Source organism: Bactrocera oleae, chromosome 3, assembly GCF_042242935.1.
Source record: "Bactrocera oleae isolate idBacOlea1 chromosome 3, idBacOlea1, whole genome shotgun sequence".
Taxonomy (NCBI): Eukaryota; Metazoa; Arthropoda; class Insecta; order Diptera; family Tephritidae; genus Bactrocera; species Bactrocera oleae.
Genome location: NC_091537.1, coordinates 76,758,271 through 76,774,591, shown reverse-complemented (window position 1 = coordinate 76,774,591; position 16,321 = coordinate 76,758,271). Strand labels below are relative to the sequence as shown.

The 16,321-nt window shown below is 33.0% G+C and overlaps 1 protein-coding gene, 3 non-coding genes and 22 pseudogenes across 4 annotated transcripts in view; 25 read left to right on the top strand and 1 right to left on the bottom strand.

Annotated features, from left to right (window-relative positions):
• Positions 1 to 16,321, bottom strand: part of mib2 (mind bomb 2) — a 260,282-nt gene that overhangs the window by 84,224 nt on the left and 159,737 nt on the right. The window lies entirely within an intron of this gene.
• On the top strand, positions 521 to 646 carry LOC138856718 (5S ribosomal RNA; annotated as a pseudogene).
• On the top strand, positions 1,160 to 1,285 carry LOC138856716 (5S ribosomal RNA; annotated as a pseudogene).
• Positions 1,811 to 1,936, top strand: LOC138856715 (5S ribosomal RNA; annotated as a pseudogene).
• On the top strand, positions 2,450 to 2,575 carry LOC138856714 (5S ribosomal RNA; annotated as a pseudogene).
• On the top strand, positions 3,099 to 3,224 carry LOC138856713 (5S ribosomal RNA; annotated as a pseudogene).
• LOC138856712 (5S ribosomal RNA) lies at positions 3,750 to 3,875 on the top strand (annotated as a pseudogene).
• Positions 4,391 to 4,516, top strand: LOC138856711 (5S ribosomal RNA; annotated as a pseudogene).
• On the top strand, positions 5,041 to 5,159 carry LOC138856531 (5S ribosomal RNA). The gene has a single exon (XR_011395747.1). It is a non-coding gene; the product is annotated as a 5S ribosomal RNA (ribosomal RNA).
• Positions 5,672 to 5,797, top strand: LOC138856710 (5S ribosomal RNA; annotated as a pseudogene).
• Positions 6,322 to 6,447, top strand: LOC138856709 (5S ribosomal RNA; annotated as a pseudogene).
• Positions 6,963 to 7,088, top strand: LOC138856708 (5S ribosomal RNA; annotated as a pseudogene).
• Positions 7,613 to 7,731, top strand: LOC138856530 (5S ribosomal RNA). Its single transcript, XR_011395746.1, has one exon. It is a non-coding gene; the product is annotated as a 5S ribosomal RNA (ribosomal RNA).
• Positions 8,244 to 8,369, top strand: LOC138856707 (5S ribosomal RNA; annotated as a pseudogene).
• LOC138856705 (5S ribosomal RNA) lies at positions 8,894 to 9,019 on the top strand (annotated as a pseudogene).
• Positions 9,533 to 9,658, top strand: LOC138856704 (5S ribosomal RNA; annotated as a pseudogene).
• LOC138856703 (5S ribosomal RNA) lies at positions 10,182 to 10,307 on the top strand (annotated as a pseudogene).
• On the top strand, positions 10,832 to 10,957 carry LOC138856702 (5S ribosomal RNA; annotated as a pseudogene).
• LOC138856701 (5S ribosomal RNA) lies at positions 11,471 to 11,596 on the top strand (annotated as a pseudogene).
• On the top strand, positions 12,120 to 12,245 carry LOC138856699 (5S ribosomal RNA; annotated as a pseudogene).
• On the top strand, positions 12,769 to 12,894 carry LOC138856698 (5S ribosomal RNA; annotated as a pseudogene).
• On the top strand, positions 13,418 to 13,543 carry LOC138856697 (5S ribosomal RNA; annotated as a pseudogene).
• On the top strand, positions 14,067 to 14,185 carry LOC138856529 (5S ribosomal RNA). The gene has a single exon (XR_011395745.1). It is a non-coding gene; the product is annotated as a 5S ribosomal RNA (ribosomal RNA).
• Positions 14,709 to 14,834, top strand: LOC138856696 (5S ribosomal RNA; annotated as a pseudogene).
• LOC138856695 (5S ribosomal RNA) lies at positions 15,348 to 15,473 on the top strand (annotated as a pseudogene).
• Positions 15,987 to 16,112, top strand: LOC138856692 (5S ribosomal RNA; annotated as a pseudogene).

The window sequence follows — 16,321 nt, the reverse complement described above, 5'->3', positions numbered from 1 at the left end:
AACAACTTTTTGTTTTAATTACCTTTTTATTATTGTTGTTTTAGTTTCTTTAACAAAAAAAAAAACATTTTTATATATATTTATATATATTTATATACATACATATACATATATAAATATATATCATAAGAATTGGGAACTGCATAAGTGACACAATACATAATGAGTTAGTACATATGTACATATGTGCAACAGTAATATGAAATAGTGTCAGTACAATCTATCATTATGTTTACTATTGCTAGTTCACGCCTGCGTCTTCATATACGTGCAACTTAGAATATTTAAGATAAAGTATCTTTACCTGAATTTTGGCATAGACAATTAAGAAAATAATACATATTAAATATATTGAAAGGCGCAGAAACAGTTAAACAGTTGAGTCGGAGAATATTCGATGAATACTGTGATAAAGATGGAATAAAAAAGATACCCCAGTTGTAGTCCTAATCTCATTTGCAGACACTTTTCTTACGTGAAACGTAACGTACTCAAGTGGCAAATTCTAGGAAATTAGTATGCCAACGACCATACCACGCTGAATACATCGGTTCTCGTCCGATCACCGAAATTAAGCAGCGTCGGGATAAGGGCGCGGTTAGTACTTAGATGGGGGACCGCTTGGGAACACCGCGTGTTGTTGGCTCCCAACAACTTTTTGTTTTAATTACCTTTTTATTATTGTTGTTTTAGTTTCTTTAACAAAAAAAAAAACATTTTTATATATATTTATATACATACATATACATATATAAATATATATCATAGGAATTGGGAACTGCATAAGTGACACAATACATAATGAGTTAGTACATATGTACATATGTGCAACAGTAATATGAAATAGTGTCAGTACAATCTATCATTATGTTTACTATTGCTAGTTCACGCCTGCGTCTTCATATACGTGCAACTTAGAATATTTAAGATAAAGTATCTTTACCTGAATTTTGGCATAGACAATTAAGAAAATAATACATATTAAATATATTGAAAGGCGCAGAAACAGTTAAACAGTTGAGTCGGAGAATATTCGATGAATACTGTGATAAAGATGGAATAAAAAAGATACCCCAGTTGTAGTCCTAATCTCATTTGCAGACACTTTTCTTACGTGAAACGTAACGTACTCAAGTGGCAAATTCTAGGAAATTAGTATGCCAACGACCATACCACGCTGAATACATCGGTTCTCGTCCGATCACCGAAATTAAGCAGCGTCGGGATAAGGGCGCGGTTAGTACTTAGATGGGGGACCGCTTGGGAACACCGCGTGTTGTTGGCTCCCAACAACTTTTTGTTTTAATTACCTTTTTATTATTGTTGTTTTAGTTTCTTTAACAAAAAAAAAAAAACATTTTTATATATATTTATATATATTTATATACATACATATACATATATAAATATATATCATAAGAATTGGGAACTGCATAAGTGACACAATACATAATGAGTTAGTACATATGTACATATGTGCAACAGTAATATGAAATAGTGTCAGTACAATCTATCATTATGTTTACTATTGCTAGTTCACGCCTGCGTCTTCATATACGTGCAACTTAGAATATTTAAGATAAAGTATCTTTACCTGAATTTTGGCATAGACAATTAAGAAAATAATACATATTAAATATATTGAAAGGCGCAGAAACAGTTAAACAGTTGAGTCGGAGAATATTCGATGAATACTGTGATAAAGATGGAATAAAAAAGATACCCCAGTTGTAGTCCTAATCTCATTTGCAGACACTTTTCTTACGTGAAACGTAACGTACTCAAGTGGCAAATTCTAGGAAATTAATATGCCAACGACCATACCACGCTGAATACATCGGTTCTCGTCCGATCACCGAAATTAAGCAGCGTCGGGATAAGGGCGCGGTTAGTACTTAGATGGGGGACCGCTTGGGAACACCGCGTGTTGTTGGCTCCCAACAACTTTTTGTTTTAATTACCTTTTTATTATTGTTGTTTTAGTTTCTTTAACAAAAAAAAAAACATTTTTATATATATTTATATACATACATATACATATATAAATATATATCATAGGAATTGGGAACTGCATAAGTGACACAATACATAATGAGTTAGTACATATGTACATATGTGCAACAGTAATATGAAATAGTGTCAGTACAATCTATCATTATGTTTACTATTGCTAGTTCACGCCTGCGTCTTCATATACGTGCAACTTAGAATATTTAAGATAAAGTATCTTTACCTGAATTTTGGCATAGACTATTAAGAAAATAATACATATTAAATATATTGAAAGGCGCAGAAACAGTTAAACAGTTGAGTCGGAGAATATTCGATGAATACTGTGATAAAGATGGAATAAAAAAGATACCCCAGTTGTAGTCCTAATCTCATTTGCAGACACTTTTCTTACGTGAAACGTAACGTACTCAAGTGGCAAATTCTAGGAAATTAGTATGCCAACGACCATACCACGCTGAATACATCGGTTCTCGTCCGATCACCGAAATTAAGCAGCGTCGGGATAAGGGCGCGGTTAGTACTTAGATGGGGGACCGCTTGGGAACACCGCGTGTTGTTGGCTCCCAACAACTTTTTGTTTTAATTACCTTTTTATTATTGTTGTTTTAGTTTCTTTAACAAAAAAAAAAACATTTTTATATATATTTATATATATTTATATACATACATATACATATATAAATATATATCATAAGAATTGGGAACTGCATAAGTGACACAATACATAATGAGTTAGTACATATGTACATATGTGCAACAGTAATATGAAATAGTGTCAGTACAATCTATCATTATGTTTACTATTGCTAGTTCACGCCTGCGTCTTCATATACGTGCAACTTAGAATATTTAAGATAAAGTATCTTTACCTGAATTTTGGCATAGACAATTAAGAAAATAATACATATTAAATATATTGAAAGGCGCAGAAACAGTTAAACAGTTGAGTCGGAGAATATTCGATGAATACTGTGATAAAGATGGAATAAAAAAGATACCCCAGTTGTAGTCCTAATCTCATTTGCAGACACTTTTCTTACGTGAAACGTAACGTACTCAAGTGGCAAATTCTAGGAAATTAGTATGCCAACGACCATACCACGCTGAATACATCGGTTCTCGTCCGATCACCGAAATTAAGCAGCGTCGGGATAAGGGCGCGGTTAGTACTTAGATGGGGGACCGCTTGGGAACACCGCGTGTTGTTGGCTCCCAACAACTTTTTGTTTTAATTACCTTTTTATTATTGTTGTTTTAGTTTCTTTAACAAAAAAAAAAAAACATTTTTATATATATTTATATATATTTATATACATACATATACATATATAAATATATATCATAAGAATTGGGAACTGCATAAGTGACACAATACATAATGAGTTAGTACATATGTACATATGTGCAACAGTAATATGAAATAGTGTCAGTACAATCTATCATTATGTTTACTATTGCTAGTTCACGCCTGCGTCTTCATATACGTGCAACTTAGAATATTTAAGATAAAGTATCTTTACCTGAATTTTGGCATAGACAATTAAGAAAATAATACATATTAAATATATTGAAAGGCGCAGAAACAGTTAAACAGTTGAGTCGGAGAATATTCGATGAATACTGTGATAAAGATGGAATAAAAAAGATACCCCAGTTGTAGTCCTAATCTCATTTGCAGACACTTTTCTTACGTGAAACGTAACGTACTCAAGTGGCAAATTCTAGGAAATTAGTATGCCAACGACCATACCACGCTGAATACATCGGTTCTCGTCCGATCACCGAAATTAAGCAGCGTCGGGATAAGGGCGCGGTTAGTACTTAGATGGGGGACCGCTTGGGAACACCGCGTGTTGTTGGCTCCCAACAACTTTTTGTTTTAATTACCTTTTTATTATTGTTGTTTTAGTTTCTTTAACAAAAAAAAAAAAACATTTTTATATATATTTATATACATACATATACATATATAAATATATATCATAGGAATTGGGAACTGCATAAGTGACACAATACATAATGAGTTAGTACATATGTACATATGTGCAACAGTAATATGAAATAGTGTCAGTACAATCTATCATTATGTTTACTATTGCTAGTTCACGCCTGCGTCTTCATATACGTGCAACTTAGAATATTTAAGATAAAGTATCTTTACCTGAATTTTGGCATAGACTATTAAGAAAATAATACATATTAAATATATTGAAAGGCGCAGAAACAGTTAAACAGTTGAGTCGGAGAATATTCGATGAATACTGTGATAAAGATGGAATAAAAAAGATACCCCAGTTGTAGTCCTAATCTCATTTGCAGACACTTTTCTTACGTGAAACGTAACGTACTCAAGTGGCAAATTCTAGGAAATTAGTATGCCAACGACCATACCACGCTGAATACATCGGTTCTCGTCCGATCACCGAAATTAAGCAGCGTCGGGATAAGGGCGCGGTTAGTACTTAGATGGGGGACCGCTTGGGAACACCGCGTGTTGTTGGCTCCCAACAACTTTTTGTTTTAATTACCTTTTTATTATTGTTGTTTTAGTTTCTTTAACAAAAAAAAAAAACATTTTTATATATATTTATATATATTTATATACATACATATACATATATAAATATATATCATAAGAATTGGGAACTGCATAAGTGACACAATACATAATGAGTTAGTACATATGTACATATGTGCAACAGTAATATGAAATAGTGTCAGTACAATCTATCATTATGTTTACTATTGCTAGTTCACGCCTGCGTCTTCATATACGTGCAACTTAGAATATTTAAGATAAAGTATCTTTACCTGAATTTTGGCATAGACAATTAAGAAAATAATACATATTAAATATATTGAAAGGCGCAGAAACAGTTAAACAGTTGAGTCGGAGAATATTCGATGAATACTGTGATAAAGATGGAATAAAAAAGATACCCCAGTTGTAGTCCTAATCTCATTTGCAGACACTTTTCTTACGTGAAACGTAACGTACTCAAGTGGCAAATTCTAGGAAATTAATATGCCAACGACCATACCACGCTGAATACATCGGTTCTCGTCCGATCACCGAAATTAAGCAGCGTCGGGCGCGGTTAGTACTTAGATGGGGGACCGCTTGGGAACACCGCGTGTTGTTGGCTCCCAACAACTTTTTGTTTTAATTACCTTTTTATTATTGTTGTTTTAGTTTCTTTAACAAAAAAAAAACATTTTTATATATATTTATATACATACATATACATATATAAATATATATCATAGGAATTGGGAACTGCATAAGTGACACAATACATAATGAGTTAGTACATATGTACATATGTGCAACAGTAATATGAAATAGTGTCAGTACAATCTATCATTATGTTTACTATTGCTAGTTCACGCCTGCGTCTTCATATACGTGCAACTTAGAATATTTAAGATAAAGTATCTTTACCTGAATTTTGGCATAGACTATTAAGAAAATAATACATATTAAATATATTGAAAGGCGCAGAAACAGTTAAACAGTTGAGTCGGAGAATATTCGATGAATACTGTGATAAAGATGGAATAAAAAAGATACCCCAGTTGTAGTCCTAATCTCATTTGCAGACACTTTTCTTACGTGAAACGTAACGTACTCAAGTGGCAAATTCTAGGAAATTAGTATGCCAACGACCATACCACGCTGAATACATCGGTTCTCGTCCGATCACCGAAATTAAGCAGCGTCGGGATAAGGGCGCGGTTAGTACTTAGATGGGGGACCGCTTGGGAACACCGCGTGTTGTTGGCTCCCAACAACTTTTTGTTTTAATTACCTTTTTATTATTGTTGTTTTAGTTTCTTTAACAAAAAAAAAAAACATTTTTATATATATTTATATATATTTATATACATACATATACATATATAAATATATATCATAAGAATTGGGAACTGCATAAGTGACACAATACATAATGAGTTAGTACATATGTACATATGTGCAACAGTAATATGAAATAGTGTCAGTACAATCTATCATTATGTTTACTATTGCTAGTTCACGCCTGCGTCTTCATATACGTGCAACTTAGAATATTTAAGATAAAGTATCTTTACCTGAATTTTGGCATAGACAATTAAGAAAATAATACATATTAAATATATTGAAAGGCGCAGAAACAGTTAAACAGTTGAGTCGGAGAATATTCGATGAATACTGTGATAAAGATGGAATAAAAAAGATACCCCAGTTGTAGTCCTAATCTCATTTGCAGACACTTTTCTTACGTGAAACGTAACGTACTCAAGTGGCAAATTCTAGGAAATTAGTATGCCAACGACCATACCACGCTGAATACATCGGTTCTCGTCCGATCACCGAAATTAAGCAGCGTCGGGATAAGGGCGCGGTTAGTACTTAGATGGGGGACCGCTTGGGAACACCGCGTGTTGTTGGCTCCCAACAACTTTTTGTTTTAATTACCTTTTTATTATTGTTGTTTTAGTTTCTTTAACAAAAAAAAAAAAACATTTTTATATATATTTATATACATACATATACATATATAAATATATATCATAGGAATTGGGAACTGCATAAGTGACACAATACATAATGAGTTAGTACATATGTACATATGTGCAACAGTAATATGAAATAGTGTCAGTACAATCTATCATTATGTTTACTATTGCTAGTTCACGCCTGCGTCTTCATATACGTGCAACTTAGAATATTTAAGATAAAGTATCTTTACCTGAATTTTGGCATAGACTATTAAGAAAATAATACATATTAAATATATTGAAAGGCGCAGAAACAGTTAAACAGTTGAGTCGGAGAATATTCGATGAATACTGTGATAAAGATGGAATAAAAAAGATACCCCAGTTGTAGTCCTAATCTCATTTGCAGACACTTTTCTTACGTGAAACGTAACGTACTCAAGTGGCAAATTCTAGGAAATTAGTATGCCAACGACCATACCACGCTGAATACATCGGTTCTCGTCCGATCACCGAAATTAAGCAGCGTCGGGATAAGGGCGCGGTTAGTACTTAGATGGGGGACCGCTTGGGAACACCGCGTGTTGTTGGCTCCCAACAACTTTTTGTTTTAATTACCTTTTTATTATTGTTGTTTTAGTTTCTTTAACAAAAAAAAAAAACATTTTTATATATATTTATATATATTTATATACATACATATACATATATAAATATATATCATAAGAATTGGGAACTGCATAAGTGACACAATACATAATGAGTTAGTACATATGTACATATGTGCAACAGTAATATGAAATAGTGTCAGTACAATCTATCATTATGTTTACTATTGCTAGTTCACGCCTGCGTCTTCATATACGTGCAACTTAGAATATTTAAGATAAAGTATCTTTACCTGAATTTTGGCATAGACAATTAAGAAAATAATACATATTAAATATATTGAAAGGCGCAGAAACAGTTAAACAGTTGAGTCGGAGAATATTCGATGAATACTGTGATAAAGATGGAATAAAAAAGATACCCCAGTTGTAGTCCTAATCTCATTTGCAGACACTTTTCTTACGTGAAACGTAACGTACTCAAGTGGCAAATTCTAGGAAATTAATATGCCAACGACCATACCACGCTGAATACATCGGTTCTCGTCCGATCACCGAAATTAAGCAGCGTCGGGCGCGGTTAGTACTTAGATGGGGGACCGCTTGGGAACACCGCGTGTTGTTGGCTCCCAACAACTTTTTGTTTTAATTACCTTTTTATTATTGTTGTTTTAGTTTCTTTAACAAAAAAAAAACATTTTTATATATATTTATATACATACATATACATATATAAATATATATCATAGGAATTGGGAACTGCATAAGTGACACAATACATAATGAGTTAGTACATATGTACATATGTGCAACAGTAATATGAAATAGTGTCAGTACAATCTATCATTATGTTTACTATTGCTAGTTCACGCCTGCGTCTTCATATACGTGCAACTTAGAATATTTAAGATAAAGTATCTTTACCTGAATTTTGGCATAGACTATTAAGAAAATAATACATATTAAATATATTGAAAGGCGCAGAAACAGTTAAACAGTTGAGTCGGAGAATATTCGATGAATACTGTGATAAAGATGGAATAAAAAAGATACCCCAGTTGTAGTCCTAATCTCATTTGCAGACACTTTTCTTACGTGAAACGTAACGTACTCAAGTGGCAAATTCTAGGAAATTAGTATGCCAACGACCATACCACGCTGAATACATCGGTTCTCGTCCGATCACCGAAATTAAGCAGCGTCGGGATAAGGGCGCGGTTAGTACTTAGATGGGGGACCGCTTGGGAACACCGCGTGTTGTTGGCTCCCAACAACTTTTTGTTTTAATTACCTTTTTATTATTGTTGTTTTAGTTTCTTTAACAAAAAAAAAAAACATTTTTATATATATTTATATATATTTATATACATACATATACATATATAAATATATATCATAAGAATTGGGAACTGCATAAGTGACACAATACATAATGAGTTAGTACATATGTACATATGTGCAACAGTAATATGAAATAGTGTCAGTACAATCTATCATTATGTTTACTATTGCTAGTTCACGCCTGCGTCTTCATATACGTGCAACTTAGAATATTTAAGATAAAGTATCTTTACCTGAATTTTGGCATAGACAATTAAGAAAATAATACATATTAAATATATTGAAAGGCGCAGAAACAGTTAAACAGTTGAGTCGGAGAATATTCGATGAATACTGTGATAAAGATGGAATAAAAAAGATACCCCAGTTGTAGTCCTAATCTCATTTGCAGACACTTTTCTTACGTGAAACGTAACGTACTCAAGTGGCAAATTCTAGGAAATTAGTATGCCAACGACCATACCACGCTGAATACATCGGTTCTCGTCCGATCACCGAAATTAAGCAGCGTCGGGATAAGGGCGCGGTTAGTACTTAGATGGGGGACCGCTTGGGAACACCGCGTGTTGTTGGCTCCCAACAACTTTTTGTTTTAATTACCTTTTTATTATTGTTGTTTTAGTTTCTTTAACAAAAAAAAAAACATTTTTATATATATTTATATACATACATATACATATATAAATATATATCATAGGAATTGGGAACTGCATAAGTGACACAATACATAATGAGTTAGTACATATGTACATATGTGCAACAGTAATATGAAATAGTGTCAGTACAATCTATCATTATGTTTACTATTGCTAGTTCACGCCTGCGTCTTCATATACGTGCAACTTAGAATATTTAAGATAAAGTATCTTTACCTGAATTTTGGCATAGACTATTAAGAAAATAATACATATTAAATATATTGAAAGGCGCAGAAACAGTTAAACAGTTGAGTCGGAGAATATTCGATGAATACTGTGATAAAGATGGAATAAAAAAGATACCCCAGTTGTAGTCCTAATCTCATTTGCAGACACTTTTCTTACGTGAAACGTAACGTACTCAAGTGGCAAATTCTAGGAAATTAGTATGCCAACGACCATACCACGCTGAATACATCGGTTCTCGTCCGATCACCGAAATTAAGCAGCGTCGGGATAAGGGCGCGGTTAGTACTTAGATGGGGGACCGCTTGGGAACACCGCGTGTTGTTGGCTCCCAACAACTTTTTGTTTTAATTACCTTTTTATTATTGTTGTTTTAGTTTCTTTAACAAAAAAAAAAACATTTTTATATATATTTATATATATTTATATACATACATATACATATATAAATATATATCATAAGAATTGGGAACTGCATAAGTGACACAATACATAATGAGTTAGTACATATGTACATATGTGCAACAGTAATATGAAATAGTGTCAGTACAATCTATCATTATGTTTACTATTGCTAGTTCACGCCTGCGTCTTCATATACGTGCAACTTAGAATATTTAAGATAAAGTATCTTTACCTGAATTTTGGCATAGACAATTAAGAAAATAATACATATTAAATATATTGAAAGGCGCAGAAACAGTTAAACAGTTGAGTCGGAGAATATTCGATGAATACTGTGATAAAGATGGAATAAAAAAGATACCCCAGTTGTAGTCCTAATCTCATTTGCAGACACTTTTCTTACGTGAAACGTAACGTACTCAAGTGGCAAATTCTAGGAAATTAGTATGCCAACGACCATACCACGCTGAATACATCGGTTCTCGTCCGATCACCGAAATTAAGCAGCGTCGGGATAAGGGCGCGGTTAGTACTTAGATGGGGGACCGCTTGGGAACACCGCGTGTTGTTGGCTCCCAACAACTTTTTGTTTTAATTACCTTTTTATTATTGTTGTTTTAGTTTCTTTAACAAAAAAAAAAAACATTTTTATATATATTTATATATATTTATATACATACATATACATATATAAATATATATCATAAGAATTGGGAACTGCATAAGTGACACAATACATAATGAGTTAGTACATATGTACATATGTGCAACAGTAATATGAAATAGTGTCAGTACAATCTATCATTATGTTTACTATTGCTAGTTCACGCCTGCGTCTTCATATACGTGCAACTTAGAATATTTAAGATAAAGTATCTTTACCTGAATTTTGGCATAGACAATTAAGAAAATAATACATATTAAATATATTGAAAGGCGCAGAAACAGTTAAACAGTTGAGTCGGAGAATATTCGATGAATACTGTGATAAAGATGGAATAAAAAAGATACCCCAGTTGTAGTCCTAATCTCATTTGCAGACACTTTTCTTACGTGAAACGTAACGTACTCAAGTGGCAAATTCTAGGAAATTAGTATGCCAACGACCATACCACGCTGAATACATCGGTTCTCGTCCGATCACCGAAATTAAGCAGCGTCGGGATAAGGGCGCGGTTAGTACTTAGATGGGGGACCGCTTGGGAACACCGCGTGTTGTTGGCTCCCAACAACTTTTTGTTTTAATTACCTTTTTATTATTGTTGTTTTAGTTTCTTTAACAAAAAAAAAAACATTTTTATATATATTTATATACATACATATACATATATAAATATATATCATAGGAATTGGGAACTGCATAAGTGACACAATACATAATGAGTTAGTACATATGTACATATGTGCAACAGTAATATGAAATAGTGTCAGTACAATCTATCATTATGTTTACTATTGCTAGTTCACGCCTGCGTCTTCATATACGTGCAACTTAGAATATTTAAGATAAAGTATCTTTACCTGAATTTTGGCATAGACTATTAAGAAAATAATACATATTAAATATATTGAAAGGCGCAGAAACAGTTAAACAGTTGAGTCGGAGAATATTCGATGAATACTGTGATAAAGATGGAATAAAAAAGATACCCCAGTTGTAGTCCTAATCTCATTTGCAGACACTTTTCTTACGTGAAACGTAACGTACTCAAGTGGCAAATTCTAGGAAATTAGTATGCCAACGACCATACCACGCTGAATACATCGGTTCTCGTCCGATCACCGAAATTAAGCAGCGTCGGGATAAGGGCGCGGTTAGTACTTAGATGGGGGACCGCTTGGGAACACCGCGTGTTGTTGGCTCCCAACAACTTTTTGTTTTAATTACCTTTTTATTATTGTTGTTTTAGTTTCTTTAACAAAAAAAAAAACATTTTTATATATATTTATATATATTTATATACATACATATACATATATAAATATATATCATAAGAATTGGGAACTGCATAAGTGACACAATACATAATGAGTTAGTACATATGTACATATGTGCAACAGTAATATGAAATAGTGTCAGTACAATCTATCATTATGTTTACTATTGCTAGTTCACGCCTGCGTCTTCATATACGTGCAACTTAGAATATTTAAGATAAAGTATCTTTACCTGAATTTTGGCATAGACAATTAAGAAAATAATACATATTAAATATATTGAAAGGCGCAGAAACAGTTAAACAGTTGAGTCGGAGAATATTCGATGAATACTGTGATAAAGATGGAATAAAAAAGATACCCCAGTTGTAGTCCTAATCTCATTTGCAGACACTTTTCTTACGTGAAACGTAACGTACTCAAGTGGCAAATTCTAGGAAATTAGTATGCCAACGACCATACCACGCTGAATACATCGGTTCTCGTCCGATCACCGAAATTAAGCAGCGTCGGGATAAGGGCGCGGTTAGTACTTAGATGGGGGACCGCTTGGGAACACCGCGTGTTGTTGGCTCCCAACAACTTTTTGTTTTAATTACCTTTTTATTATTGTTGTTTTAGTTTCTTTAACAAAAAAAAAAACATTTTTATATATATTTATATATATTTATATACATACATATACATATATAAATATATATCATAAGAATTGGGAACTGCATAAGTGACACAATACATAATGAGTTAGTACATATGTACATATGTGCAACAGTAATATGAAATAGTGTCAGTACAATCTATCATTATGTTTACTATTGCTAGTTCACGCCTGCGTCTTCATATACGTGCAACTTAGAATATTTAAGATAAAGTATCTTTACCTGAATTTTGGCATAGACAATTAAGAAAATAATACATATTAAATATATTGAAAGGCGCAGAAACAGTTAAACAGTTGAGTCGGAGAATATTCGATGAATACTGTGATAAAGATGGAATAAAAAAGATACCCCAGTTGTAGTCCTAATCTCATTTGCAGACACTTTTCTTACGTGAAACGTAACGTACTCAAGTGGCAAATTCTAGGAAATTAATATGCCAACGACCATACCACGCTGAATACATCGGTTCTCGTCCGATCACCGAAATTAAGCAGCGTCGGGATAAGGGCGCGGTTAGTACTTAGATGGGGGACCGCTTGGGAACACCGCGTGTTGTTGGCTCCCAACAACTTTTTGTTTTAATTACCTTTTTATTATTGTTGTTTTAGTTTCTTTAACAAAAAAAAAAACATTTTTATATATATTTATATATATTTATATACATACATATACATATATAAATATATATCATAAGAATTGGGAACTGCATAAGTGACACAATACATAATGAGTTAGTACATATGTACATATGTGCAACAGTAATATGAAATAGTGTCAGTACAATCCATCATTATGTTTACTATTGCTAGTTCACGCCTGCGTCTTCATATACGTGCAACTTAGAATATTTAAGATAAAGTATCTTTACCTGAATTTTGGCATAGACAATTAAGAAAATAATACATATTAAATATATTGAAAGGCGCAGAAACAGTTAAACAGTTGAGTCGGAGAATATTCGATGAATACTGTGATAAAGATGGAATAAAAAAGATACCCCAGTTGTAGTCCTAATCTCATTTGCAGACACTTTTCTTACGTGAAACGTAACGTACTCAAGTGGCAAATTCTAGGAAATTAGTATGCCAACGACCATACCACGCTGAATACATCGGTTCTCGTCCGATCACCGAAATTAAGCAGCGTCGGGATAAGGGCGCGGTTAGTACTTAGATGGGGGACCGCTTGGGAACACCGCGTGTTGTTGGCTCCCAACAACTTTTTGTTTTAATTACCTTTTTATTATTGTTGTTTTAGTTTCTTTAACAAAAAAAAAAACATTTTTATATATATTTATATATATTTATATACATACATATACATATATAAATATATATCATAAGAATTGGGAACTGCATAAGTGACACAATACATAATGAGTTAGTACATATGTACATATGTGCAACAGTAATATGAAATAGTGTCAGTACAATCTATCATTATGTTTACTATTGCTAGTTCACGCCTGCGTCTTCATATACGTGCAACTTAGAATATTTAAGATAAAGTATCTTTACCTGAATTTTGGCATAGACAATTAAGAAAATAATACATATTAAATATATTGAAAGGCGCAGAAACAGTTAAACAGTTGAGTCGGAGAATATTCGATGAATACTGTGATAAAGATGGAATAAAAAAGATACCCCAGTTGTAGTCCTAATCTCATTTGCAGACACTTTTCTTACGTGAAACGTAACGTACTCAAGTGGCAAATTCTAGGAAATTAGTATGCCAACGACCATACCACGCTGAATACATCGGTTCTCGTCCGATCACCGAAATTAAGCAGCGTCGGGCGCGGTTAGTACTTAGATGGGGGACCGCTTGGGAACACCGCGTGTTGTTGGCTCCCAACAACTTTTTGTTTTAATTACCTTTTTATTATTGTTGTTTTAGTTTCTTTAACAAAAAAAAAAACATTTTTATATATATTTATATATATTTATATACATACATATACATATATAAATATATATCATAAGAATTGGGAACTGCATAAGTGACACAATACATAATGAGTTAGTACATATGTACATATGTGCAACAGTAATATGAAATAGTGTCAGTACAATCTATCATTATGTTTACTATTGCTAGTTCACGCCTGCGTCTTCATATACGTGCAACTTAGAATATTTAAGATAAAGTATCTTTACCTGAATTTTGGCATAGACAATTAAGAAAATAATACATATTAAATATATTGAAAGGCGCAGAAACAGTTAAACAGTTGAGTCGGAGAATATTCGATGAATACTGTGATAAAGATGGAATAAAAAAGATACCCCAGTTGTAGTCCTAATCTCATTTGCAGACACTTTTCTTACGTGAAACGTAACGTACTCAAGTGGCAAATTCTAGGAAATTAGTATGCCAACGACCATACCACGCTGAATACATCGGTTCTCGTCCGATCACCGAAATTAAGCAGCGTCGGGATAAGGGCGCGGTTAGTACTTAGATGGGGGACCGCTTGGGAACACCGCGTGTTGTTGGCTCCCAACAACTTTTTGTTTTAATTACCTTTTTATTATTGTTGTTTTAGTTTCTTTAACAAAAAAAAAAACATTTTTATATATATTTATATACATACATATACATATATAAATATATATCATAGGAATTGGGAACTGCATAAGTGACACAATACATAATGAGTTAGTACATATGTACATATGTGCAACAGTAATATGAAATAGTGTCAGTACAATCTATCATTATGTTTACTATTGCTAGTTCACGCCTGCGTCTTCATATACGTGCAACTTAGAATATTTAAGATAAAGTATCTTTACCTGAATTTTGGCATAGACTATTAAGAAAATAATACATATTAAATATATTGAAAGGCGCAGAAACAGTTAAACAGTTGAGTCGGAGAATATTCGATGAATACTGTGATAAAGATGGAATAAAAAAGATACCCCAGTTGTAGTCCTAATCTCATTTGCAGACACTTTTCTTACGTGAAACGTAACGTACTCAAGTGGCAAATTCTAGGAAATTAATATGCCAACGACCATACCACGCTGAATACATCGGTTCTCGTCCGATCACCGAAATTAAGCAGCGTCGGGATAAGGGCGCGGTTAGTACTTAGATGGGGGACCGCTTGGGAACACCGCGTGTTGTTGGCTCCCAACAACTTTTTGTTTTAATTACCTTTTTATTATTGTTGTTTTAGTTTCTTTAACAAAAAAAAAAACATTTTTATATATATTTATATACATACATATACATATATAAATATATATCATAGGAATTGGGAACTGCATAAGTGACACAATACATAATGAGTTAGTACATATGTACATATGTGCAACAGTAATATGAAATAGTGTCAGTACAATCTATCATTATGTTTACTATTGCTAGTTCACGCCTGCGTCTTCATATACGTGCAACTTAGAATATTTAAGATAAAGTATCTTTACCTGAATTTTGGCATAGACTATTAAGAAAATAATACATATTAAATATATTGAAAGGCGCAGAAACAGTTAAACAGTTGAGTCGGAGAATATTCGATGAATACTGTGATAAAGATGGAATAAAAAAGATACCCCAGTTGTAGTCCTAATCTCATTTGCAGACACTTTTCTTACGTGAAACGTAACGTACTCAAGTGGCAAATTCTAGGAAATTAATATGCCAACGACCATACCACGCTGAATACATCGGTTCTCGTCCGATCACCGAAATTAAGCAGCGTCGGGATAAGGGCGCGGTTAGTACTTAGATGGGGGACCGCTTGGGAACACCGCGTGTTGTTGGCTCCCAACAACTTTTTGTTTTAATTACCTTTTTATTATTGTTGTTTTAGTTTCTTTAACAAAAAAAAAAACATTTTTATATATATTTATATATATTTATATACATACATATACATATATAAATATATATCATAAGAATTGGGAACTGCATAAGTGACACAATACATAATGAGTTAGTACATATGTACATATGTGCAACAGTAATATGAAAT